This window comes from Molossus molossus, unplaced genomic scaffold, assembly GCF_014108415.1.
Source record: "Molossus molossus isolate mMolMol1 unplaced genomic scaffold, mMolMol1.p scaffold_m16_p_10, whole genome shotgun sequence".
Classification (NCBI taxonomy): Eukaryota; Metazoa; Chordata; class Mammalia; order Chiroptera; family Molossidae; genus Molossus; species Molossus molossus.
In genome coordinates, this window is record NW_023425345.1 from 59,496,761 (window position 1) to 59,523,775 (window position 27,015).

Sequence of the window (27,015 nt, forward strand, 5' to 3'; positions counted from 1 at the left end):
GTTTTGTTTTGTTTTTAGTTTTATAGGGTCCCACTTATTTTTGCTTTTGTTACCTTTGCTTTTTATCTCATATCCAAAAAAATGATTGCCGGACCAATGTCAAGAACCCTAGCCACTATGTTTTCTTCTAGAAGTTTGCAGTTGCAGGTCTTATGTACAAGTCTTTAATCAATTTTTAGTTACTTTTTGTGTATGGTGTAAGAAAGGGGTCCAGTATCATCCCTTTGCCTGTGGCTGTCCAGTTTTCCCAACATCATTTATTGAAGAGACTATACTTTCCCCACTGTATGTCCTAGGCTTACTTTGTCAAAAATCAATTGCCCATATATACATTGGTTTATTTTCTATTCTCTTAAGCCTGTCCCATTAATGTATACAATCTGTCTTTATACCAGTATCATACTGTTTCAATTATTATAGGTTTGTATATAGTTTAAAGTCAGGATGGGTGATGACTTCAGCTTTGTTCTTTCTCAACATTGCTTTAGCTATTCTGGAGTCTTTTGTGGTTCCATACCACAAATTTTAGAAATTGTTTTCTGTTTCTGTAAAAAATGCCATTGAAATTTTAATAGATATTGCATTAATCTATAAATCACTTTGGGTAGTATGGCAATATTACTATTAATTCTTCCAATGCATGAACAATGAATATCTTTCCATATGTCTTCTTCAGTTTTTTCATCAATATCTCATAGTTTTCAGTGTACAGATGTCTCCCTTCCTTGGTTAAATTTATTCCTAAGTTTTTTATTCTTTTTGATACTATTGTAATTATGTTGATTTTTAAAAAATTATTTCTTTTTTTTTATTTGGGGGTATTTTATATTTTAAAAGTATTTAGGAATTATTTAGTTAGAAAAATAAAGTCAATGGGATTATCTGTCAGGTTCTAAAAGTACCCATGAATGAAATCACTCACATCCTCCTTTTAAAAAACAAAACCTTAAGTCACACTGCTATTAAGCTTTCTTACAGTAAGAAGGAAAACTAAGCTGTGCTAGAGTACAAAATCTGAAATTCTGATCATGAAAATTATTTCTTATAGTTCATTGTTAGTGTATAGAATAATAACTAATTTTTATATACTGATTTGTATTTCAAAACTTCATTGCACATTGTATATTCATTAGTTCTAAGAGTATTTTGGTGGAGTCTGTAGGATTTTCTATAGATCAGATCATGTCATCTGCCAACAGAGACCATTTTATTCTTTCCTTTATGATTTGGATATTTTTACTTCTTTTTTTGTTTTTTTTTCCTCACCCGAGGACATTTTTCCATTTTTTGTTCAGACAGAGTAGGAGGGAGAGAGAGGAAGAGAGAGAGAGAGAGAGAAATATTGATGTGAAAGGGACACATCGGGTGCCTGCCACCCGCATGACCAACCAGGGCCGGGGACAAACTGCACCCGAGGTACGTGCCCTTAGTGGGAACTGAACTCGGGTCTCTGTGGACTGCTGAGCCAAACCGTCCAGGGCTTACTTCTTTTTTTTCCTATTTTATACCTAAATGCTCTGGCTAGAACTTCCTGTACTATATTGAAAAAGTGGTAAGAATGGCACCCTTGTCTTTTTCTTGATCTTAGAGAAAAAGCCTTCAGCATTTAACCATTCATTAAGATGTTATCTGTAGACTTGTTATTTATGAATTTTATTATATTGAGGTATACTTCCTCTGTAACCAATTTGTTAAGAGTTTTTATCATGAATGAGTGTTGAATTTTGTCAAATGCTTTTTCTGCATTTATTGAGCTGACCATATGATTTTTATCTTTTGTTTGGTTACTGTGCTGTATCATATTTACTAATTTCCATTGCTGAATTAACCTCGAAACCTGTAATAAATCTAAATTGGTCATAATTTGTAATCCATCCATTCCTGGACTTTTATTTGTTGGGAGGTTTTTGACTAATGATTCACTCCTTATTAGTAATTGGCCTGTTCAGATTTTCTATTTTTTCACGATTCAGTCTTGGTAGGTTGTATGTTTCTAAGAACTTATTATTTCTCAAAGGCTGTTCAATTTGTCAGCAGATCATTATTCACAGTAGTCTCCTGTGATACTTTGTCTGTTTCTGTGCGTTAGGTAGAACAATCACCGATCCCCGTTTGACAAAGTAGTCTCCTATAGAAGGTGATTCATGTCAATCAGCTCAACCCACGCTCCTGGTTGTATATCAAACCTTTATAATTGACCTAGCCTTCTTGATGCTTAGTAGCTCCCAGTAGTTGAGGGTGCGCCACGATCTATCAATGTCCCCAAAATCATTGTCATCATCTAGATTCAGGCTGATGAGTAACTAGACTCTCAGGCAGCAGCTGGGAAAGTATGTAGTTCAGCACCTTCCAGGGAGAAACTGGGGGATGAACAGTTGTGTCTGCCCCCTCTTTGCTGAGCCTGGTGTGTAGTCATGAGGGCAGGGGGAGTGCTCCTGCATCTGCTTAAAAACAGCTTCTTTTTTTTATAGTCCAGTGGGACTTGTGAATATAAACTCCTTGGCGGTTAGAGGCAGGCACTCTGGAGGTTCGTTCCTTGGGCAGAAACAATGAAAGCTGGGGTACTACATGTACAAGCTCTTTTCATGGAGATATTGTTGACTTGGCTTTAATGTTGGAGTGGGACAGAGGCAGACGGTGGGAGAGTATGTGTATCTTCTCCAGTCTCCAGCGGTGATCACAGACAACTTTAGCAGCTTATGAGTATCAGTTAAGCCCTTCCAGGGAAAGACTGGGAAATGGGTCTTTTTCTTGCTCTCTCTGTGTTGCAGCAGCTGCTCATGTACATGGCTCTTAAGGGCTGTTTCTTTGTGTGCTCTCGTCTTATGGGTGTTGTGAATGCAAGCCCTATTGGCTTTCAGAGCTAGATTTTTGGGAATCCATTCCTCAGGTGGGAGTCTGAAAAGTTGGGGCATTAGAAGTGTAGTGCAAACCATTTGCTCCATATGGAGAAGCTGGAGTTTGGGGTTCCCTCCTGATTGTATGGTGCTGTACCAGGAGTGGGATTTATGGCCAAAGTATGTCTCAGCCTTTCCTACCCTCTTTGCTGTGGGTATTTTCTCATTTGCCTGGTATGTTGAAATTGCTCAGCTAGTTTCTGGATTTCTGTCACAGGGAATTTCTGCATGTGAAGCTATACGTTTGGTGTATCCACAGGAGGAGAAAAGTTCAGGGGCCTTCTCTGTCCACCTTTGTCAACGCCCTTTCAGTGATTAAAGTATATTCAATGATAGAGCTCCTTATTTTCTCTTCTGTTCTGATTGCTTCTTCTTTCCAAGTCATCTCTGTCTTCTATTTTTTCCCTTCCCATTCCCATCTTCTTTCTTGGGAAATTATGCTTTCTGTTTACTACTGCTGGAGCAGACAGCTAGCTTGTTTTGTTCATCTAGCTTCAGTGACTAAAATAGTGAATTAACACAATCACATCAACTGATTTGGCAGTAAATTCACTGGAGATAATCAGGACTAGAAAAGATATAACTAAAATGTGTTGTGAGGTATTATAATGTGTTATGAGATATCAAATGTTTAAATCTTGCCCTGGCTGGTATTGCTCAATTGGTTGGACTGTCCTCTACACAAAAAGGTTGCAGGTTCAATTCCCAGTTAGGGCATATATCCAGGTTGTGGGTTCAATTATGCAGTCAGGTGTGTATGGGAGGCAACTGATCAATGTTTGTCTCTCACATTGATGTTTCTCTCTCTCTCTCTCCCTACATAAATATAGATATGGATATAACTCTAGATAGACATAGATATCTGCTCTTCTATTTGGATAATTTATTTTCTATCTTCAAGTTCACTGGATCTTTCTTCCATCTATTCAATTCTTTATTTGTTTCAAACATGTTTGTTAGAGCTCATCAAAGCATTTTTAATGGCTTTTCTTTTCTTTATTGATTTTAGAGAGAGAGGAAGGGAGAAGAAGAGAGAGGGGGAAAGAAACATCAATGCAAGAGAGTAAGCCCTGACCAGAAATCCAACTGTCAATCTTTGGGTTCACAGGATGACACCCAACAAACTGAGCTACCCAGCCAGGGCAACCTTTGTATTTTTAAGTTGCTTTCCCAGACAACATTCCAGCAAGGGAAAGAGGGAGGAGGCTTACAACTGCCCAGTGCAGGTAGAAGTCCAGGTTTTCCTTGACCTCCACTGACATTGGGTAGAGAAGGGGCTCCTTGCTAATGCTTGGTGGGGGTGAGATTCAGATTTCTTCTGTAGGCTTCTGTTGATACAAATTTGGCTGAGAAAAGTAGGCAAACCTCCTTATTGTTCCTTATGTGACTTCTACTGACACCAACTTCAGAGCGGCCTCATTGTTGCTGGGTAATTGTATAGGTCCTTACTCAGCATTTGGCCTCCTCTGACACCCCTGGATTGGGCAGTTTGAGGTTCACAGTCTAGCAAATATAGAAGTTTAGGCTCACTACTTGACTTTTACTGACAAGAGGGACAGTGGAACCAAAATATTTCCTGAGGTGTCTGCCTAAAGTTGAATAGTCATTGTCCAAAAGATTTCTGTCTTGTCTGTCCTCTTCATTTTGTTAGGACTTTAAAATTTTTTTTCTTTTACTGGTGTTCTGGGTTGCTGGCTTCTTGAGCTCCAAAATTGTCATACATTAGGTGAAAAGGAAACCCAGAGATTTCACCACTCTGGTTCTTTCTGGGCCCTACATCCCTAGTTCATCTGCTTTTGTCTCTTAACATTTTAGAGTTCTTATGTTTGTTGCACACATGCCTATGGTTTTTAGTTGTACTTACTGGAAGAAATTGAAAAATGTGCATTTACTCAATCTTTTTGTAAGCAGAAATTAAATGAAATTCGCATTTAATTTAGACTGTGTCTCTTCAAGTTCAGCAACTATTTTAAGTACTTTTACAAAAGATAAATAGCACATCTCTGAATAGTAAAAGATCAAACAAACTCCAACAGTTTTTTAGTCACTCTCTATTTTGTTATTTTTCATCTATTCTCCTTGTAGAAATCTATGCCTGCCTCTCTATATTTTCTGAATTGTAAATAAAAACTGACAATTTCATGCATGAGTAAAGTGCATATGGTCTGGGCCAATCTATTTGCAAAATATTAGTAAGTTTTGTTTATTTCTAAATTTTAAGAAATACAAATAAATGTAAGTTGTAAGGTTTTCTTTGATAACTGAGTGAACCTGACATTGTCCATTGGGTGTGAACTCTTTCTTTAATTTGAAGTAAGAACAAGTTAATACCAAGCAAAAGTGGAGCTAAATTTAAAAATGTCATGATATCTCATGAAAGGGACATTTTGTCAACCATTTTGGATGTTTCATCAGAAAGTGAGAAAAGTTTTAGTGATAGACACTTTCCGTTTGCTCTGCAGGGCAGAGCAGACAGAATACTGCTCAATAAACTGCCAGAAGCTGAGAAGAGCAAAGAGCAACTTTCACACCTTTTTCTGATAAGGCACTGGGTTAATTAAAGGCGATCAATCTAGTGGTAAATAAGAAAGAATTGCAGATTGTTTTCACACAAGAGTTTTTTCAGTGGTGAAGAGTCCTTTTAACTTGAAGAAAATGTAGAAAGCAGGGGAGTCTGTCTGCTTGATCTTATGAGATAGGAGGAATCACTGATCAACTTCCTGTCAACTGAGTATAATACTTTAGTTTTTAGTTTTGTTTTGTATGGTTTTGACCATGGTTTCTTCATCTCTAAAATGAGGCCTCCTAGACTATAATTATCCCCAGTGACTATTTCTTTTGTGTGCATAGAATCAAAGAAAGTGTTTGAATAAGCTCAATGTTGGAAAATTGAAAAGCTCTTTAGGTTTCACCCAGGTAATTTTCTTAGCCAATGAATCATGGAAAATGGTTATAAGGTTGTATCCGAAATGCCTGGATTATAGTCATGATTATATGAAGTGTCATGTTTACATAGTATTTTTCATTTCTGAATCTCAAAAGATTTAAATATACCTCATGAATCACTGGAGCATTCTTGAAGATATGTAGGTGGGTGTTTTTAGTATTATTATCAACAATTAAAAAATACCAAAGAGATCAATCTTATGTCTTCCAATATAAAGAAAGTGTGTGTGTGTGTGTGTGTGTGTATATATATATATATATATATATATATATATCTTTAAAAGGCTCATAATAGATAAAAGAGAAAGACATTTAAATATAAATATGCCCCTAAATGCACTACCAAATGTCAGTAGGATAATTATACAAAATGAATTTGAGATTCATAGTGAAGAAACTACTCTCTTTAGAATATATCTGATTTCTGTGAAAACAGCATCAGTATTTTCCGGCCTCTAGGATATGATTAGTTGCATCAAAACAGTAATTTAATTTATTATTGATTCAGGTGTGCTTTCCATTTTCCAATGGCTCTTTTTTAAGTTTATATACTACATTCAATTTTTATTAAACAAAAATAATGGAAAGATGTCATTAGCTGAGGGCCTGATGAACAGCTTATTTGGTTGGAGTGTAGTCATACTGCAACAAGGCTGTGGGTGTGATTCCTGGTCAGGGCATGTACAAGGGTCAACCAGTGAATGTGTAAGTGGAACAACAGACTGATGTACTCTCATAATTTTTCCCTTCCTCTCTCTCTCCCTAAAATCATAGATAAAAATGTTTAAAAAGATATCATTAATTGAATAATCCTTTTAAAGGATATGTACAATTAGTCCTTTATCTGTTGTACAGAATTGTATTTACTATTCTGAATTTATTCAGAAGATTTTTAGGTATTTGCAGTTATTAAAAGTGAGGCTACATTTGTACCTTAATGGCACAGAAATGAAATTCAATTTTCTAAAATACCCTAAACTATTCCTAGAGAGTAGTTTCTTTGAGAAAGAATCTTTATTAGCAACATACTGTCATTAGTAAAATTGGTAAGAAACTTGGCATTTCAGATAAAATTAAAAATAACTAGAAATTTCTCAGGATGTTAAGTAGACACATATGCTTGATTTTGATGGGAAGCATATTATTATTAAATTCAAATGTTATCTAAATTACTGATTTACCATAGCTCATCTTTTTGTGCTTTGTAAAAATAAAGTTAAATCTATTAATATACTATAAAAACACAGTAGGGAAATTTTCAATTTTATCACACAAGTTTTAAAAAAACTGGTTTACTTACACTTATAGTGAACATAATTATTTCAATATTTTTACCTAGACTTGACTGATAGCAGAAGATAATTCACATACAATCCTTATAATAATGGATTTTGGAAAAATAGTATTTTGAGAATTTAATTTTAAAATGTTAAGAATTCATAAAATATGATTTCTTAGACCACGGAGTTAAAAATCTTCAAAATAGCCTGGCCAGTTGTCTCAATATGTTGAGCTTCATCCCATGTACCAAGAGGTCATGGGTTTAAATTCTGGTCAAGGCACATGCCTAAGTTGTGGGCTCGATCCTTGTAGGGGAGATATAGGAGGCAGCCAGTGGATGTTTCTCTCTCTCTCCCTCTCCCTTCCTCTCTCTTTAAAATCAATAAAAAACATTTTAAAAAATCTTCAAAACAACAACATGCAATAATAATGCTATTAAGAAGCATAAATGGCCCTGGCCAGTTTGGCTCAGCAGTTAGAGCATCGGCCAGTGAACCAGAGAGTCCTGGGTTCAGTTCCTGTTAAGGGCATGTACCTCAGTTACAGTTTGTCCCCGGCCCCAGTTGGGGTCATATGGGTGGCAACCAGTCAATGTGTCTCTCTCACATCAATGTTTCTCTCTCTTTCTTCCTCCCTCTCTCTCTCCTGCTCTATCTGAAGATACATGCAAAAAACATGTCCTCAGGTGAGGATTAAAAAAAAGAAGCATAAATGTAGAAGTACACATGTGTGACACTGTATTTGTTGTATAAAATTATAAAGAGTCATTTATTAGTCGAGTGTCTCAGAAAAGTCAATATATATTAAATATGACTCTACAATACATTTTTTTTGTTTATTTTAGAGAGGGAGGAAGAGAGAGGGAGAAAGAGTTAAAAACATTGATGAGAGAGAACATTGATTGGCCATTTCCTGCATGCCCCTCACCAGGGATCGGGCCCACAACCTGGGCATGTGCCCTAACTGGGAGTCAGACCAGCAACTTCTTGGTGCATGGGTCGATGCTCAACCAGTGAGCCACACTGGCCAGGCTATAATACATTTTTAAACTATAATGTACAGTGGAATTCTCTCTGTGATTTTTATTTCACAAAAGTTTAGCTCAAAAAATGTATTTAACATAAAAATGGACTTACCAGTTTACAATGTAAGTATTTATTGGGTATTTGTACCATAGCCATTGCTTTTTGTGAAACAATCTTTCATCTGTGTGTGTGCATATTAACACATAAATTTTACATGAGGTAAGCAAGAATCACATTTTGACACAGCATATTAAATGAAAGCTTCTATAGAAATACATTTTTACTTTCACTGAGAGTAACAAGTCACTTATGCTTTTTGCTTTTGTTCCTACAAAATAGGTAATCTATTGTGCATATCAGATTGACAGACATGTTAAGAACAATTTAAAACTTTTAAAGGTGGTTAAAACCTCCATTTATGCTTAGCACTGCATAAAGCCTTTCCACCAATTACTGTTTTTCTCTTATGTCCTATTTAGTAGTAGTAGTAATAAAGTTAAGCACATTTCTCTAAGAAAATATATGTTCTTCACTTAATTTATGTCCATACAACTGTACATATACATTATACACAAAAGTAGACATCTATATTGATGAGATATAATAAGAAAAATACATGTTCTAATATTTTTTCTGTGCATCTGACAGCAGATACTGCACTTGGATAGCACTTGTTCAAGGCACCAACATTTTTCGATATGCTATCCAAGAGGGCCTAAGTCACATTAACATAGCAGGCATCTGCTAATTCTTCTTATCTATTTGGCTTTTTGTTTGTTCGTTTGTATTTATCTTCAGATAGAGTGGGAGGGAGAGAGGGAGGGAGAGAGAAGGAGAAACATTGATGTGAGGGACACACATTGACTGGCTGCCACCCACATGACCCAGCTGGGGCCCGGGACAAACTGCAACTGAGTTGAATGCCTTTAGCTGGAACCGAACCAAGGACTCTCCCATCCATGGGCTAATGCTCTAACCGCTGAGCCAAACTGGCCAGGGTGGCTTTTTTTAAAAATTACTGCATACTAGTATATATTCACCAGAATAGAGAGTAAATTCACTTTCTATCAAAAATAATCTCAGAGAAAAAAATTTAGGAATTCCTACCACATGAGAATTATCATCTCACCATTTAACTCATTCTTTCTTTAGGTTCCCCAAAAGGTAGTTTTTTGTGCTTGCTGAATGTGTAACCTTTGATGTGTATTTGCATATACATATGCACACACCTTTGCAAAGATACATATAAATACACAAAGACCTTATAAAAAGTTTCAAGTTGCTTTTATCCTATATCCTGGGCATTTTAGTATAATCTACACAATTCTCAATCACATTTGGCATTTAAGGGTATGGTTCCAGGTATATATTTATTCTGTTGAACCAATTACTATATTTAATATGCAATTTTGAACATAGGAGCTGAGAAGGATCTCTCTCTCTCTCTCTCTCTCTCTCTCTCTCTCTCTCTCGCTTTCTTCCTCTACTGAATAGAGAAAAAATTTCTGGAGCTCTCCAGGGAAATCTGAGAATAAGAGGAGTCAAGGAGGGAGCAGGAAGGTGAAGCCAGGGGAGACGCCACAGGTCTTAACATTGGAAGCTTATATTCACATGAACTATGTTTTCAAGTGGCAAAGGCCACCAACTCACATGTGGTTTGCATTATTACTATTCATATGTAGAAATAAAGATTTCAAATAAGAAGAATGAGGCAAAATATAGTTAAATTGTGAACTGCCTGTATTTCCTCCTCCAGAGAACTAAAGTAGTCACAATGTTGAGCATCGAAGTTGGATGGCATTTAACATTGTTCTGATCCAAGGTAGGCACAGGTAGAAGAGAGTATAGATAACTGGCTCAGAGGATTTAATATTTAATAATAAATTTTTCCAAACAAATGCTCTCCTCCTGGATTATAATTGCTATAGTTCTGTATAATTTGAGAGCATAATCATTTGTCCAATTTCATGTTAATTTATTCCAGAACCTCATCTAAGGAGCCCGACAATTCATAAAATGGTTATACCATCTCAGAAAAATAATTATGAAAGATTAAATTTTATTCCTTTCCAGTGGCACAATAGAATATAAAGTATGCTAGTCAATTTGGATAGGATTGTAATTTAAAAGTTTTTCTTTTTAGCATTTCAGGAATTTTAGAAGTTCATATCTAATTTTTTTAGTAACTTAATATTTTATTTTTTCTTTGTTGATAATCCATCAGTTGAATCACTGGTTATAACCAAAGCTTTAACAGAAGTTAACTCTAACATATACTGCCCTTATATTGTACAATAACACCTAAAATGCCATAGAGGAGACTTATCCAGCAAAAACGAGACAGAAATCTAAGATGAGTTATATTCACACATTCTTTTGGACTAAATTGTTAGCAGTAAAAACCAGGTACTTACACAGAACAGAAATTTTTTAAAACAAAAAATAGTATCCAGGTCTTACAGACATAAATCTGATGTCCCATGTGACCAAAGAAAAAGGCAGCAAGAAATTGGAGAAAGGAAAAAGACTTTGATTCATACATTGGGCATAATAACTTGGTTTTTTCTTCTGCTAATTGTGTGAGGTCAGGACAAGTTTAGGAACGCTATTTAAGACAGCTAAGAAGAAAAGGAAGTTAGATATGTCATGGCACTGAATTAGTTCAACTATGGCCTAAAGAAGTAGGTAACACGTCATAGAATGAGGGGAATTCAGATAATAAGGTCATTGAACTCTATTAAGCAACATTAAATACTTAAGTCTAGAATTTACTCTTTTGCTGATTCACAGGCTTGGGGAGTCAGTGGGACATTTGTAGATGAAGAATTTTATGACTAAGTTGGAGACAAAGGCAATCAATCCACATGTTGGGCAAAACCCAGCTCTTCACGGAAACCCTTCCTGACCCGCTTGGTTTAGTGATCATCCTTTACCCCTATGTGGGCCTAGAAACCTTTATTTCTGCCTTTCATGGGCACTTGATTCTACAATTCACTGTTAATTATCTTACCCTACTTTGGTTGGAAGCTCCAGGAATGCAGTCTGTTTTATATTGTGTTGTGTCCTGCACAGTGATAAGATTTTGATAAGGTGCTCAAAAATATTTATAAAAAAGAATATTTCAAATTGTAGTGCCTGAGTACCTGCAGGTTTGAGTGCCTTATGTATCATGGCAGCATGTCTCATGGAGAAAAAGAACAAAACTAGATGGATACAGCAAGATTAGACAACATATACATCCATTGGAAGCCATCTTTAATGCTTGTGGTATTTCCTGTCTATTACTGGCACAGCAGTCAGAGAGTGAAATCACATCTAGTTATCACCCTCTGGAGCCAGACCCCCTGGATTCAGATGCTGGTTCTTTCTCTGTCGAAGTAGGTGATTGTGAGCCTGTCACCAATACCTTTCTTTCTTAGAGGTGGTAACAATTCCGTGTTTCACATGGTTGCTATGTGAGTGAAAATACATGATTGTCTCTAAAGCACTTAGAACTATATGTACAAAGCAAGCACTTAATAAATATTAGCTATTATTATCTGAGCACTATTAATTATACAGTTTTTTTTCTGTCCTTTGGTGTTTAGAGTCTTAGTCACTCAGGTGTTTCATCATTCAGAGCGCTGTTTCATCATTCTCCACTGTATTTCAGAAAAGTTATAAAATTCCAGGACAGCATTTTTTATGCCAATGAGACTGCAGTGAAAGCGTCCTGTGGGTCCCCAATAGAGAAATATGTATATTTCTAATTCTCCAAAGGCCTTTTACTGAGAAACCTAAAAATCTTATTCATAGACATGGCATTTTCTGTGCTAGATCTTATGCAATATGAATCATGAGTAACTACCTTCCAGAAATTCCTGTCCTATATGAAATTCATAGAAAGAAAAAAATAATACCCTATTTTTCAATAGTGCCTTTTAGACATACATTTCAATTACTTTAAATAGATGATACATCAGTGATAGCATATGTTTTATAGTTTAGAATCTTGCCCTAGTAGCTATATGATCCCATGCATCTTCTTGCAGAGTCAGGAAATTAGAAATGGATTGGCACTGTTATTTAATTTCTATGAGCAATAGTTTAAACTAGTAGAACCACAAGTCAATTCTACTTTTATCTTGGTGGTGAATTGTTTTAATTGGGAAACTTTGGGTTGCAGGGGAAAGAAGCCAGCTGCCATTAGCCCCAGCTAAAGGACAATTATAATAAGAATGCAGTGTGTCTCACGGAATCTTACACAGGAATTCGACCAAGTTTCAGAAATTGCTGAAACTATAAACAGAATTTGGGAGTGTGCTCTTTATTTTCTTCTGCATATGCACTTTCTGCTCTTCTGGACTGACAGGCTTTCTCCAACACATAGTTCACATGGGCATACGAATCTTAAAATCTAATCTAAGGCCATTATTAACAGTCTTACAACCATCTATTGCTAGTATGCACTGGTTTAATACAGCTGCTGTCTTATATTCATGGCATAAAAAATGGAGAAAGGACCTAAATATATCAACTATTTTCACATAATAATTCAACTTTGGCAATCCTAAAAAGTAATTGCAAGTGGTGATAAAAGTTGTAACGTCATTAAGATCTCTATGTATTAAAGATTGTGGTAATGTATTCACTAATAGAAGAATACTATAATAAGTAATGGACTAGCCACTCTGTAGACAACTATGTTTTTAATTGAATATCTAAATTTTTTATATTGAACAAATACTGATGTTTTCTTAAACATAAAAACTGAATGTGAAACGTTTAAATAATTTTCAAAAATTTTGTAGAGTTAATTATAAATATTTCAGTTAAAACAACACAATTTTCTAAGTATATTTAAATGCAGTAATATGAGCTGCTGTTAAATTGGTTGTGTATATTTAACATGTTGGAAATGATCTAATTCATTTTTTAAATTCACATATTAATATGAATTGTGTATCTCTAAAAAAAACAGTTTACATGTTAGATAGTAGCATTTGGAGAAACAGATACATGTAAAACAAAGTCAGGAAAAAAAATTAAAATAAGGAAAATATTAGAATGAAATAGACCAAAAAGTATGCACACTAGTTTTCTTTGAATGACTCTACCAATTGCTCTAAGACTTTTATATTTCATACCTTTTATTTTAAAATGCATTTGCTACTTTATTTTATACTATTACCTAAAATGTTATCTTTATTACTAATATATTTTTAAAGTGATGATTTCATTTGTTAATATTACTCCTCTAAATAGGTAGTTTAGTGTTACTACAGCAAAATGAAACAAAGCTCTAGTGAGAGTTCCTTCCATAAAGCATTTCTTTAATTATGATTTTTTAATTTGATTATTACTTAACTGATTAGAGAGAAAAGCTAGATATCTGATTTTTATTTTATTTTGTATGACATAGTCCATGTGGTTATTCTCCATTTTATTTTACTCTTAATAGATTTCAACAGAATTAAAAGAACAGGTTGAAAATTTAGTAATTGTAGACTTTGTATAATACAACGGATATCAGTGGCTTATTTCAAAATGCAAATTGCACATTTACATATTTGGGACTTATTTGCCCTGGTGCCATTACCAGAGGGAAACTACAATCACAAACCTTGCCTTTACATTTATATCTATGAGGAACCACTGACCTTCAGTTAGTGCTATTAAATTTTTTAAAATAATTTTATTCAATTGAATGGTTCTGGAAATAATTTATTTTAAAAGGATGATATTATCTTAATTAAAAGTGCATTTACGTGTGAAAACATAAGGTCAAATGCATTTCTGCTTTACATATTATCCATACATATGAACCAAAAGTCATGTTATTAAAATCATAATTGTTATACGTTTAAAATTGCTATTTTACATTATGTCTGTGAGACTTCAGCTTCTTTTTTAAAATGAAAGAAGATCATGCTGCCTAAGCATTTTTGACTGATCTAAGTGACTAGAGCTCCACTTTCAAAATTGTATCACTACTTAAAAAAATTTTTTTTTTTCATTTTTTGTTCAGATAGAGTAGGAGCGAGAGAGAGGAAGAGAGAGAGAGAAACATCGACGTGAAAGGGACACATCAAGTGGCCGCCACCCGCAGGACCCAACCAGGGCCGGGGACAAACTGCAACCGAGATACGTGCCCTTAGCGGGAGCCAAACCGGGGTGTGTCTGGACCACACGCCGACACTCCAACTGCCGAGCCAAACCGGCCAGGGCTCTACTTAAATTTTAAATTACTTTTACAAAATTGTATTAGCCCTTATGAAGACAAGTATATTAAATTGTATACAAGGAGTTTATAATGAAGATAATTGTATAAGTGATTTAGAAGACACACTTGATGCTCTCTCATTCCCGATCAAATTCTCATTAACAGCATCATCAAATCTCAGAAGTGTATTTTGTATTTTATTAATTAATTCTAAAACAAGAGTTTGATTAACCAATTACCCAACAGTTCACATATCGATTTCCTCACATTGGATTAAACATAATACAGAATATATTAAAAAGTAAACTACAAGACCTGTATGAGGTTAGTATCTTTTCAAACACAAGGTTTATACATGAATTCGACTAAGAAGCATATTTGATTTGGTTAAGAAATGTATATTACGTCATGATCAAATTTATCTTGGGTTAATTCTCTTCTAAACATAGTGAGCTCTGTTAAATGTCTAAAGATTGTCCTCTCATTTTCCTGGTGCTCATGGCATGTCTCCTGTCCTCTCCTGAATAAAAATTCTGTGAACGAGACTGGGGGGACAGGAGACATTTAAGAGTGCTGAGCAACGAGACCTGTTCTCTGTGAAGTCTGGACCTGGCGTGAGTTGCAGGGATGTGCCGTCCATGACTGGCAAAGTGAGAAGCAGACAAAGGAGATAGAAAAGAGACTGCATGAAAAATTTTACTTCATTGATTTGTTCATTATCTGATCATTCATTCATTCTTTGAGCCAATCAATCATCATCACATAACTACATACTGTATATAAAGCTGCATATTCTGATGTCTACTACTTCACAACTCAGCATAAAAATAGTCAAGCAGAAACAATTATAATGAAATACATTCTATTGTATAGAAGTTTGTTTTTAGTATTAATAAGAATAGCGAAGAGGAAAAGTATTAACCGACCAAAAGACTTATCTAACTTTCGCATATAATAGAAAGGTTCTGGGCCCTATAGAATGTGTAATCCAAGGAAAGATGAGAAGAAAAAGAGGAGTTCCTGGCCAGAGTGACTCATGTGGTTGAGCCTCATCCTGGGCGCCAAAAGGTAGCTGATTGATTCCCGGTCAGGGCTGATACCTGGGTTTCGGGTTTGATCCCTGGTCAGGGCACATATGGAAGGCAACTGATGGATGTTTCTCACATCAATGTTTCTCTCTCTCTATGTCTCTCTCTTTCTCTCTCTAAACATGTCTTTGGTAAAAAATATAAAGAAAAGGTGTTCTATTTTTGTCTTTATTAGTTGTTTAATTAAATGTAACTTCCTAGAGTTTCAGATAAAATACAATGTTTTTCCTATCCATTCATTCAAGTTGCAGGGGAGTAGAATACATGACCCCAAAATATGCCACTTTAGTATGTAAATTGTTTTAAACTGAAGACATTCAAGACCCATAATGTAGACAGGGGGCCTGTCTTAGGGAGAGAGCTATTACCACAGATAACTTGTATCAGAATGACCTATCTGGAGGGCGAGGCAAACATCTAATTACCAAACACTTGTGTTTTTTTAAATTTTTCCCCTCACTTTCTGCATTTTTATTAATTAATTTTTGTTACAAATGTTTCTTTTCTTTCCCCCACTGATTCCCCCTCCCCCTTCCTCTCTGCCCTGTCCCCAGCTTTGTTGTCCACCAAACATTTGCTTTTTTAATGTCCTATGAATATCCTGCTTCCTTCTGAAGACCCAGGCCCCCATCCCATACCTTAGGTCAGGATGGCATAGGTACTTTAGCTGCCCAACTTGCCCTTGGATATTATATTTTTGTGGGACTGTTATATAAAATTATATTTTTCAGTTGTTAGTCTGTCTATGTCATTTTGATTTTTAGACCAGCCAAAGAACCTAGGAGAGTAGAATGGGAGTCCTACAACTATGGAATTAAAGCAGCCATGTGGAGACTGGTAGGAGGGGCAGAGGCGTGAGGGGCTGGTCCCCTCACGTGTGGCGGATAAAAATCAGGAGGACACCTCAGCTGGGAAGGTCCTCCCCGAGGAGTGAGGGGTCCCCGTCCCACACCAGTTGCCCTGCTCAGGGTTCCAGTGCCAGAAAGAGAAGTCCCCATAACTTCTGGCTGGAAAAAACAGCGGGAACTGAGGCTCAGGGAAGCTGACGCAGCTGGAGCCCCAGGCAGCTCCTTAAAGGGCCCGCACATGAACTTATCGGACTCTCTCCCTCTAAGCTTGGAGGGGAGGCAGCTCGAGGGGCACCAGAGACATACAGGGAAGAACTGAACTGTTGGGCACTGGAGCGAGGGCTGGAGAGGGAGCTTTCTCCGGAACAAACGTGCTGTTGGAGGTCTTTGTTACTTGGTGAGCCTTTCCCTGGGGTGGCAGACAGTCCCCATATCTGGGACTCCAGCAACCTGGCTCACACTGGTAGCCCCGCCCTGGTGAATTCCTGAGGCCCCACCCCACCAAATTTCAGGCCCACCCAAGCTGTTGCCAGTTGCTTAACCATAGGATTGGCCTGTCTTGGATCCTGCTTCAGGTTTTCCTAAATTCTTTCAAACAAGCAGCATCTGGTCTCAGATAGCCCCATACTGCTCGTTAAGTAATATACAGAAACAAACACAGGGAGGTAGCCAAAATGAGGAGACAAAGAAACAGGTCCCAAATGAAAGAACAGAACAAAACCCAAGGAGAAGAACTAAACAAAATGGAGATAAGCAACCTAACAGTTGCTGAGTTCAAAATACTACTTATAAGGATGCTCAATGAACTTAGTGAGAACCTCAGTGAACTTAGTGAGGACCTCAAGAGCATAAAAAAGAACCAGTCAGAAATGACGGATGCACAGTCAGAAATGAAGGAGGCATTAACTGAAATAAAGAATACTTTACACAGATTCAATAGTAGAGTACATAAATCCAAGAAGCAAACAATCGATTTGGAATATAAGGAAGCAAAACATGCCCAATCAGAACAGCAAAAAGAAAAAAGAATTAAAAAAAAATGAGGATAGTGTAAGTAGCCTCTGGGACAACTTCAAGATGTCAACATTCGCATCTTGGGGGTGCCAGAAGAAGAAGAGCGAGAACAAGAAATTGAAAACCTGTTTGAAACAATAATGGCAGAAAACTTTCCTAACTTGGTGAAGGAAACAGACACACAAGTGCAGGATGCACAGAGAGTCCCAAACAAGATGAACCCCAAGAGGCCCACACCAAGACACATCATCATCAAAATGCAAAAGATTCAAGACAAAGAGAGAATCTTAAAAGCAGCAAGAGAAAGGAAGCTAGTTTCCTACATCGGAGTTGCCATAAGGCTGTCAGCTGATTTCTCAAAAGAAACTTTGCAGGCCAGAAGGGTGTGGCAAGAAATATTCAGAGTGATGAAAAGCAAGAACCTACAACCAAGATTACTCTATCCTGCAAAGCTGTCATTTAGAATCGATGGACATATAAAGAGTTTTCCAGACAAGAAAAAGTTAAAGGAGTTCATCACCACCAAACCTTTATTGTATGAAATGATGAAGGGTCTTTTTGAAGAAAAAGATAAAATATATGAACAAACAAAATGGCAATGAATACATATCTATCAATAATGGAATCTACAAACAAAATGAACAGGTAGAACAGAAACATTCTCATAGATACAGAGAACATTTTGTTGGTTGCCAGATGGGAAGGGGGTTGCGGGAATGGGTGAAAAAGGTGAAGGGATTAAGAAGTACAAATTCATTGTCAGACTGACAAACCTCAAAGGGAAAGGGGTTGGGGGTGGAAAGAAATAAACCAAAGAACTTATCTGCATAACCAATGGACACAGACAATAGTGTGGGAAAAGGCGGGAGTGGGGAGGAGGGGGTCAATGGGGGAACAATGAAGAACATCTGTAATACATTCAACAATAAAGATTTTTTAAAAATAAATTAAATAAAAATTAAAAAAAGAAGAATTTTTCTTCCTCAACAATATAATATGTATTAAATAAGCAGGGTGTATGCAGAAAACTTCAAAAATGTAATCTTATTAACATAATACATTTAAGAGAATATTATTATTTCAAAAAATAGTCAAGCCATTATTTAGAGTAATTTTGACCTTTGTTTCTGATGTTTGGCTATGAACAATATTAAGTCTATTAAAATCCAGTAAGGAATTGGTTTGCAGGATTATGGACTTTGAAAAGTCCCACAATCTGCCCTCTCATGGTATAGTTTCAGTCTGAATCTAAAAGCCTAAAAACCAGGAAAGCAAGAGGTATAAATTCTAGTCAAAGTCTAAAAGCCTAAGAACTTGAAGTAAAAATGATTTAAACACAAGCCCAAGAGCAAGAGTAGATTGTTGTCCTAAATGTCCCAACTCAACAGTCAGGCACAGAGAGAATTCTTCCTTCCTCTGTATTTTTGTTCTCCGCTGGCCCTTAAAAGATTGGGTGCTGCCACCAACACTGGGGAGAACAACCTGCTTTACTTTACTGATTCAAATACTAATCTCTCCCAAAATGCCCTCATGGCAAGACTCAGAAATGTTTAACCAAATATATGGGCATCTCTTGTCCTAGGCAAGTTGACACATAAAATTAATCATCACATAATACATTTAAAAAACCCCACAAAATCTAATCATTGACTTTGTGATAAAAGCCATTAGCACACTTTTTGAAGGTTTTCTTTCAAATTTTTTGAGGAAAACGTTAAAATGAAATACATGATTTTAGTATTTCTAACTAAGGTTAGCAATTATCTGACAGAACTGCTATGTCACTGTAGCTAACCTCTCATCCAGGGATCTTTATTCTACCTATCAAAATGATGAACTGTTTAATTTATTAAATGTGTGGCAAGGAGGAAAAACATGAAAATTAAGAATGTCTAAATATAATTAAGCAGAATTGCAAAGAATGGAGAGGTGTAAATATTTAAGACCAGAGGAAGCCACATCACAGATACTTGTTTGTTCTTTGATAAAAATGAATACTAATCAATGAATTAGTAGTAATGATTTTTAAACATAATTTCTAAAGCACATGCATGTAGCAATGATAAATGCAGTCCAGTGTGAGTGAGAGAAAAATACAAATGTTTCTCTCTTAAATTTATTACTATGACAAAAATTGGGGATTGACAATAAACTGTTTCATACATAGCAAACTGTCCTTTATAAAATTTCTAAAATTTTGGTTACTTTTTAGATGTGAGTGATAATATATGTTCTAGAAAGGAATACATATCATCTGCATATTTTGAAAATAATGCCATGGAACTTTATTATGAAACAGTTCATGGTTCTTTGTGATTGCATATTTCTTCTAGAGTTTTAATGTCATTGCCATTTGGAAATATCTGCCTATTTTGTTTCAACTCACAAAAATTCTAGATAAATATATGCAACTATATGTTCCTCCTTAATTGGTGTCTATGAGCAAGTCATTCTGTAATAGAATAGATTAAAGCTTAACATAAAATTATACTGATTATGTAATGTTTTTGAAAATGTTTCCAAAATGTATTCAATGGTATAAGGCTGTAACAGGTGCTGGAGCTAACACATTTCACCCCTCTCACAGCCTACTCTATCTACTGGCAGGTGCACAACATTGGTAGATATTAATACAAAAAATTATGCATCACAAAGGAATGCATGTCATCCAAATTTAGCACAAAGTCAAGGAAGACTGTTGGTGGGAGAAATAGCTGTATAGATATATTTTTGGTAGTGAATTAAGTACTAAATGGAAAGAAAGAAATGCAAAGGATTGAATAGAATGCATGCATAAAATTGCTCTAAAAAACTTGTATTTGTAGAATTATAAAACCAATGTATATCATTTATTCCAGTCCTTAGTCTCATGTATTCTTGTAATATATCATGCAAAAAGACAACTATATCTTTTATTTTTGAATTTTTCCAAGGCTAGAAATATCATCCCTATGGTTAGTAATTCTTTCTTTCTTTCTTTCTTTCTTTTCTTTCTTTCTTTCTTTCTTTCTTTCTTTCTTTCTTTCTTTCTTTCTTTCTTTCTTTCTTTCTTCCTTTCCTTCCTTCCTCCTCCTTCCTTCCTTCCTTCCTCCTTCCTTCCTTCCTTCCTTCCTTCCTTCCTTCCTTCCTTCCTTCTTTCCTCTTTCTCCTTTTTGTTTGATTGCATGATACTTTGACCTTTACATCTGGTATACCTTTGGTCCCAATTATAATATGCATTGCTCCAGAAGGAATTTTCTTTTTCTTCTGTTAGAGGTTTTCCCCTCTACCAATCTGAGAATACCTAATACGCATTTATAACAGGCTTTTCAGACCAGGGAGGTGGTATGAATTCAGGTTGTGTGATTAGAGATCCTCACAGCAGTGACAGCTGAGACTTACACAGATCCCCATTATCACCCTGCCTCTCTGCATAACGTTTTGTTTTTGTTTTTCTAATTCACCTCCTGAGGAAGCTGAATTTTTTTTGAGAAATTCATGATGTCACCTCTCACTGGCAAAGCTCCCAGGTATTTTTTTCCTGTCTCTCTTGTCATCAAGTTTAACTGGCCCAAGGGTAAGAGCTGGCCTCTGTGCCCACTGGCCTCTCTGAATTCCCTCTATCTCATAGTACAATCAGCCCTCGTTTATCGTGGTTAATCAGTTCCAGACTCTAGCGTAATAAATGAATTCCCGCAAAGTAGGATTCTTTATTTATACAAAGTCATCCCTCATCACGTCTCACGTGATAGAGTGAAGCTGTAAAGGTCGAAGCGCTAAGTGGCGAGGGACGACTGTATGTATCCTCTGAGAATTTCCCTTTATTTCCTGATGTAAGCCAAGCATTAAGAAAAAAAAAAAAAGTTGCCCTGGCCGGTTTGGCTCAGCGGTTAGTGTGTTGGCCTGCGGTCCAGAGAGATCAGGGTTCGGTTCCCACTAAGGGCACATACCTCAGTTGCAGTTTGTCCCCAGCTCTGGTTGGGTCTTGCAGGTGGCAACTACTTGATGTGTCCCTTTCACGTAGATGTTTCTCTCTCTCCCCACCCCCCTACTCTATCTGAACAAAATATGGAGAAATGTCCTTGGGTGAGGATTAAAAATAATAATAATAATAATTAAAAAAAGCTTTAAAAAAAAAAAAAGTTATCTTCTCTCACCTAACACTCTTACCCTCCAAGATTCTTAGATTTTCTTAACTGAGAAATAAACTTATTTAAAAATATATCTAAAATCCTTTTCCAGAGGAAGATGCCAATAATACCTTGTAATCTGGAGAATGTTTTACCACAAGTAATTCACTGTAAATTGGCTCAGAAGTTAATCCCCTCCTGGTGCCAGCATGGGGAGAGGTGCAAAATTCTAAATCCTTCAATAAGTAGACATATCTGAAAACTAGGCTCTGAGTTAGACGATACCACAGGAGTATACAACTGTTCACTAGCCCTGCTGGTGTGGCTCAGTGGATTAGGCATCTTCCCATGGACTGTGAAGTCCTGGTTCGATTCCTGGTCAGGACGTGTGCCCGGGTTGTGGACTTGATCCCCAGTAGGGTGTGTGCAGGAGGCAACTGATTAATGTTTTTTTCTCACATCAATGTTTCTATCTCTCTCTCCCTTCCTCTTTCTCTAAAAAAAAATCAATAAAAACATATTTTTTAAAGAAAGTGTTCACTAGATAAATGTCATATAAATGAAAATTACAAAAAGAACAAAGCGCATCCACCATCTTTTTAGTTGTAGATTTGAGAAGGTAAATCAAATATTGCTCAAGTTGATATTAAGAACAGACAAGAATAATCTAAATATATGGCTCTAGCTTTGATAAAAAAAAATAGAAGAAGAAAGCTTATAAAATCTTAAAGAACAAGAAAATACAAAGATTATCCATCCAGATAACACAGGGAAATAGAATACCTGAGATAATCATCTGCTGTGGTATACTGAAAGTAATTTCTTTTTTCTTTCCTTTTTTTAAATTTATTATTATTTTTTTCTTTAATGATTTTAGAGAGAGAAGAAGTGAGAGGGAGAGAAAGATAGAAACATCGATGAGAAAGAACATCGTTTGGCTGCCTCCTGCATGCCCCCCACTGGGGATCAGGCCCACAACCTGGGCATGTGCCCTGACCGGGAATCAAACCGGCAACCTCTTGGTACATGGGTCAATGCTCAACTGCTGAGCCACACCAGCTGGACCTGAAAGCAATTTCTTTAATGTGGAATGCAGAATAGATTCTACAATAAAAGAAAAAAAAATAAGATGTTTCATTCAACTGGGCAAATTATATTAAATTTATATAGAAGAACAAACAGAAGAAAAAAACCAAGACAATTATAAAAATAAGATATATTATCAAATATGAAAATTTCAAACTATAATGATTAAACTTTGGTGTATATATATAAAAATGATCAATGGAATACATTTAATGGGCTATAGTAAAACTTATAATGTGCTTTTTATTTAACTATTTTTGTAATTATATCTATCATTTTTAACTTTTGAAATAAGTTTTCTATAATTTTTATATGGTAGAATATTTACCTGTCATAAAATCATAAATATACTTTCTAATATATATCTGTGGTTCATTAAATAATTATTTAATACAAGTGATAACATATACTTTCTTTAAACTAAATACTATAGGGTCAACCCTGTTTATATAACACATTTGTCTGGAACTATATTAACTTTAAAGTTTATTTTGCAGGCTAAGAAAGTTTGCCATAATAAATGTAGGATTAGGTCTATGTGCAGAAAGTGGAGGAAGCAAATGCAGAGTCAGAGAGAATGGAATGTTGGGAAAGGTTATTGGCAAAAATATTTCTTAGTGCCCAGGCATATATAATCCCTGGGTTTCAGTCCCAAATATGCATTTATTACTACCTTTGTCCTCGTATTCTTCATGCCATTTTCCATTGGCTACATTATGTAAGAGTTGTCTGCGTGCTTTACACAGTAAGTGCCCAATAAATATCCAGTTTTGTTTCTGTGTCCCTTCCTCTCCCCATCACATTCCTCATCACTCCTCTCAGTATCCACATTCCAACTGGACTGGGGAGTCCCGAGATTCTAAATTCAGGTTTTAATATTCAGAAGCTTATGTTCTCTGGTTCTTCTCGTGTCTAAGAAGAGGCTAATACATAAAGTAGAATGTCTTAGTGGAATTAAGCTGACTGAAAATACACAGTATTAAATATTCATTTTATATAAGAAAAACTGGTTTGAGCTACTTAGTTTTATATATCATATATGTAATATAATGATAAAGAGAACTGCTTATTTTACTTTTATTTTTCCTATCACTATTTATCCCCATACCCTCCTCCACTTCTACCCACACTACTTCCCCCACAATCACCACACTGTTGTCAATGTCCGTGAGTAGGTCCTTTTTGTTATTTTTTTTTTGTTCAATCCCTCCACTTCTCAGAACACCCCCCGCCCCGACCACCAGAGCTGCCGGCCTTCTCTCTACCTGTGAGTCTGTCTCTATTTTGCTTCTTGGTTCAGTTTGTTCATTAAATTCCCCATGAGTGTCTAATTTAATTCATTCGCTTAGTTATAGAAGAATGTATGCAAGTATAAAGCAAAGTCACAATTTGCTTTAAATTGCATTATTCTATACAATTACATTATATGGAAGTCTGTAGGCCCTACAACTACAGTTTTAAGATATAGTAATAAAACGTGTAAACAATTGAAGGGGAAATTTACAAAATAGTCATAGGGATGTAAAGTACAGCATAGGGAATATAGTAAATCATATTGTACTAACTCTGTATGGTGCCAGGTGGATACTAGAATTATGCAGGGGATCATTTTGTAAATTACTTAATTGTTTACTATGCTCTACACCTGAACCTAATGTAAAATAAAAATATATAAATAAATATGCTTAAAAAGAGCAGAATGCAAAATAGGTTATTTAATAGTAAATTTTCACTCAAATAACAGTAGCCTCCAAAAAATTAATAAGTGGATCTTAAGTTTTCCTCCCTGATTTCAGTACACTTTGAAATACATCTATTTCTCTTTCTAATAAAGAATAATAACAATAAACAATAACTAGAGGGTCTGTGCAGAGCTTACTTCCTTCCGTTGAATGTAACATTGGCTTTTCATTTATTTATTTATTTTTTCTTTATTCATTTGAGAGAGAGAAGAAGGGACAGGGAGACTGAGATAGAAACATTGATAGAACATTGAATGGCTGCCTCCTGCATGCCCACTACTGGGTATTTGGCCCACCACTTGGTCATGTGCCCTGATCAGGAATTGAACCAGTGACCTCTTGGTGCATGGGTCAATGCTCAACTACTGAGCCACACCAGCCGGGCATAACATTGGCTTCTTATAGCAGTGAGGTGACTACGAATCTAGGGCTTCTGCTTAAAGCCTGGACTTCATACAAGAGCCTCAGTTCTACCCTCTTAATCTTAGAGAAAGCCCCAGACTTAATTTTCAGACACTGTTGGTAGTATCTTCATTTGTACCAATAAATTGTGGCTTTTCTATTTTCTTAGTGTTCGTGATACCAATTCATATTAGGTTCATTTGCAGAACTGAAAAACTAAGATAGCACCGACATAAATGAGACAGTCATTTGTTTTCTATCATGTAAAGCCCAGAGTCTGGGACTGATAAGCTCTCCATCATCTCAGAGATCCACTCCTTCTATCCTGTTGATCTACCACGTGTGGCCTCACCTTAGGCCTCCTGGTGTTCCTTTCTGCAGATCATGTAGCTGAGGGAGGAAGACAAAACACAAGAGGACAAGGAACACAGCACAGTATCTCTTGAAGGTTCCTAAACTTGACCAGGTAGCACTTCTTATAATTCATTGATCAAACTTATAAATATGGCCGTATCTCTCTCAAAATAAACCTGAGTAATGGTCACTTTGTCCTGCGCCCCACTAAATATTTTGGGCTTCTATTTCTATACTGTGATGCAGTGGTTATTAGGGGTAAGCCCACTTTGCAACACTAACTGATTGGTACAAGCTCACTGTTTCGTGGTGTTGCTGTTGTTTCCTCTTATTTTCTGTGAGCGTAGGAATGCTTTAAAAGATGTACTTGGTATGTATATAGTATCTGTTGGTATGGAGGTAGAGATCTTTTCAAATTACTTACTCATATACAGGGAAATAGAAAACAAAATTTCCCCTTTCTGAGTATATTAGTACTATTGTCTAGATATGGATTTCCTTCGCATTCAATTAGACTGTGACTACATTTCACATTTTTGCTTTGAGAAAAAAAGAACAAAAGCAAACAAACAAAGATAGTCTCTGATGACTATTAGGTAATGGTTTACTTGTGGAATAAATCAATTAATATTACACAAGGCTACTCTGAGACCAAGATGAGGCCAAACCAAAACAAGAGCAGTCCATAATCATGTTTATGCAAAGACAAAAACAAAACATTGGCTAAAACAAATGACCAACATCCTCTCCTCCAGCTAACACAAGTAACTACCACTTTTCTAGAAATTACAATTATAGTCCCTTCCCAACTTCTAGATAAAATTAGTAAGATAATCATATAATCACCTCCTTTTTCATACAACAGCCAATCCAGAACAAAACTACGCTTTCTTGAAACCTGTCCCAATCACTAAACAAAAGCACAAACCCTCTAAGAAACCCACCTAACACCTTGATGATCCCATTACTCCCCTCACCACCACCATACGCTCACTTCTTGTTTCATGGAACCAGCAGATTCACCTTTGTTCAACTGCAATGTGTTCTGCTCCCTTTGACTTATATTTGCAATTTTAGAGACACCAGTCCATTAAGTTTATTTCTTTTGATAGCTACTGTGATCCATCATGTGTGGGTTTTATCATTTCATTTCACACAAGTAATTGATTTTAGTGTTTGGGAATCTAAATAGTAGCTCCATATGTCTGTCCATAACTACATTGTGGTACAAGCTTTATATGAACAATGCCCAGCATTAAAAAACAGAACAAAAAACTAAAATAAATGATATTATTGGTTAATATTTATATAATTTGAAACTGTGTTTCCATGTAAAAGAAAAACAATTTGGGCTAATTTAAAGCAAATGGTAGAATTTATAATAGGTATTTCAATGAATCTATAGAACAAATCACATTTCAGATCATAGCTGGCGTTCAGGAAATAACTAGAATTAGAAGCTCTCTCTACCTATTTTCCTCCCTCTTTTCTGTATACCACTTTCTCTCTCTCTCTCTCTCTCTCTCTCTCTCTCTCTCTCTTTGTTTCCTCTTCAGAATAGAATTCTCTATGTTTCCTTTTAAGTATCAGGATAGTGATAGCCACCCTCAAACTCCCCACACAACTCAGTCAAGACAACTTCTCAAAGGAAATTAGAATTCCTTGATTATAATTATGTAATCAAGGGAGAGGATCTGATTTCCCAATTTAAGTTAGACTGATGTTGGCAGTGAAACTTACGGAAGACAAGTTTACCGGGTCTGTTCCTGCAGAACAGTGTCATATGTGCAGAAACCACTGAAGAGTCTCAGTGTGTCATACTTCAAATAATCAACCTCAAGTCATTTTTATTTTGTTGGAATTTAGAAGTACTTGTTTATTTATTTCATATTAATTGTAATGAATTTGAAAGAAAAATATTTTGCCTTTTGCTTTTCAAGGTATAATTCGTCCTCAATGTCCTCTTCTTTGCTCAAAATACTTTAATAAGCTATGGGTTGAAGAACTAAAATGAGAAAATG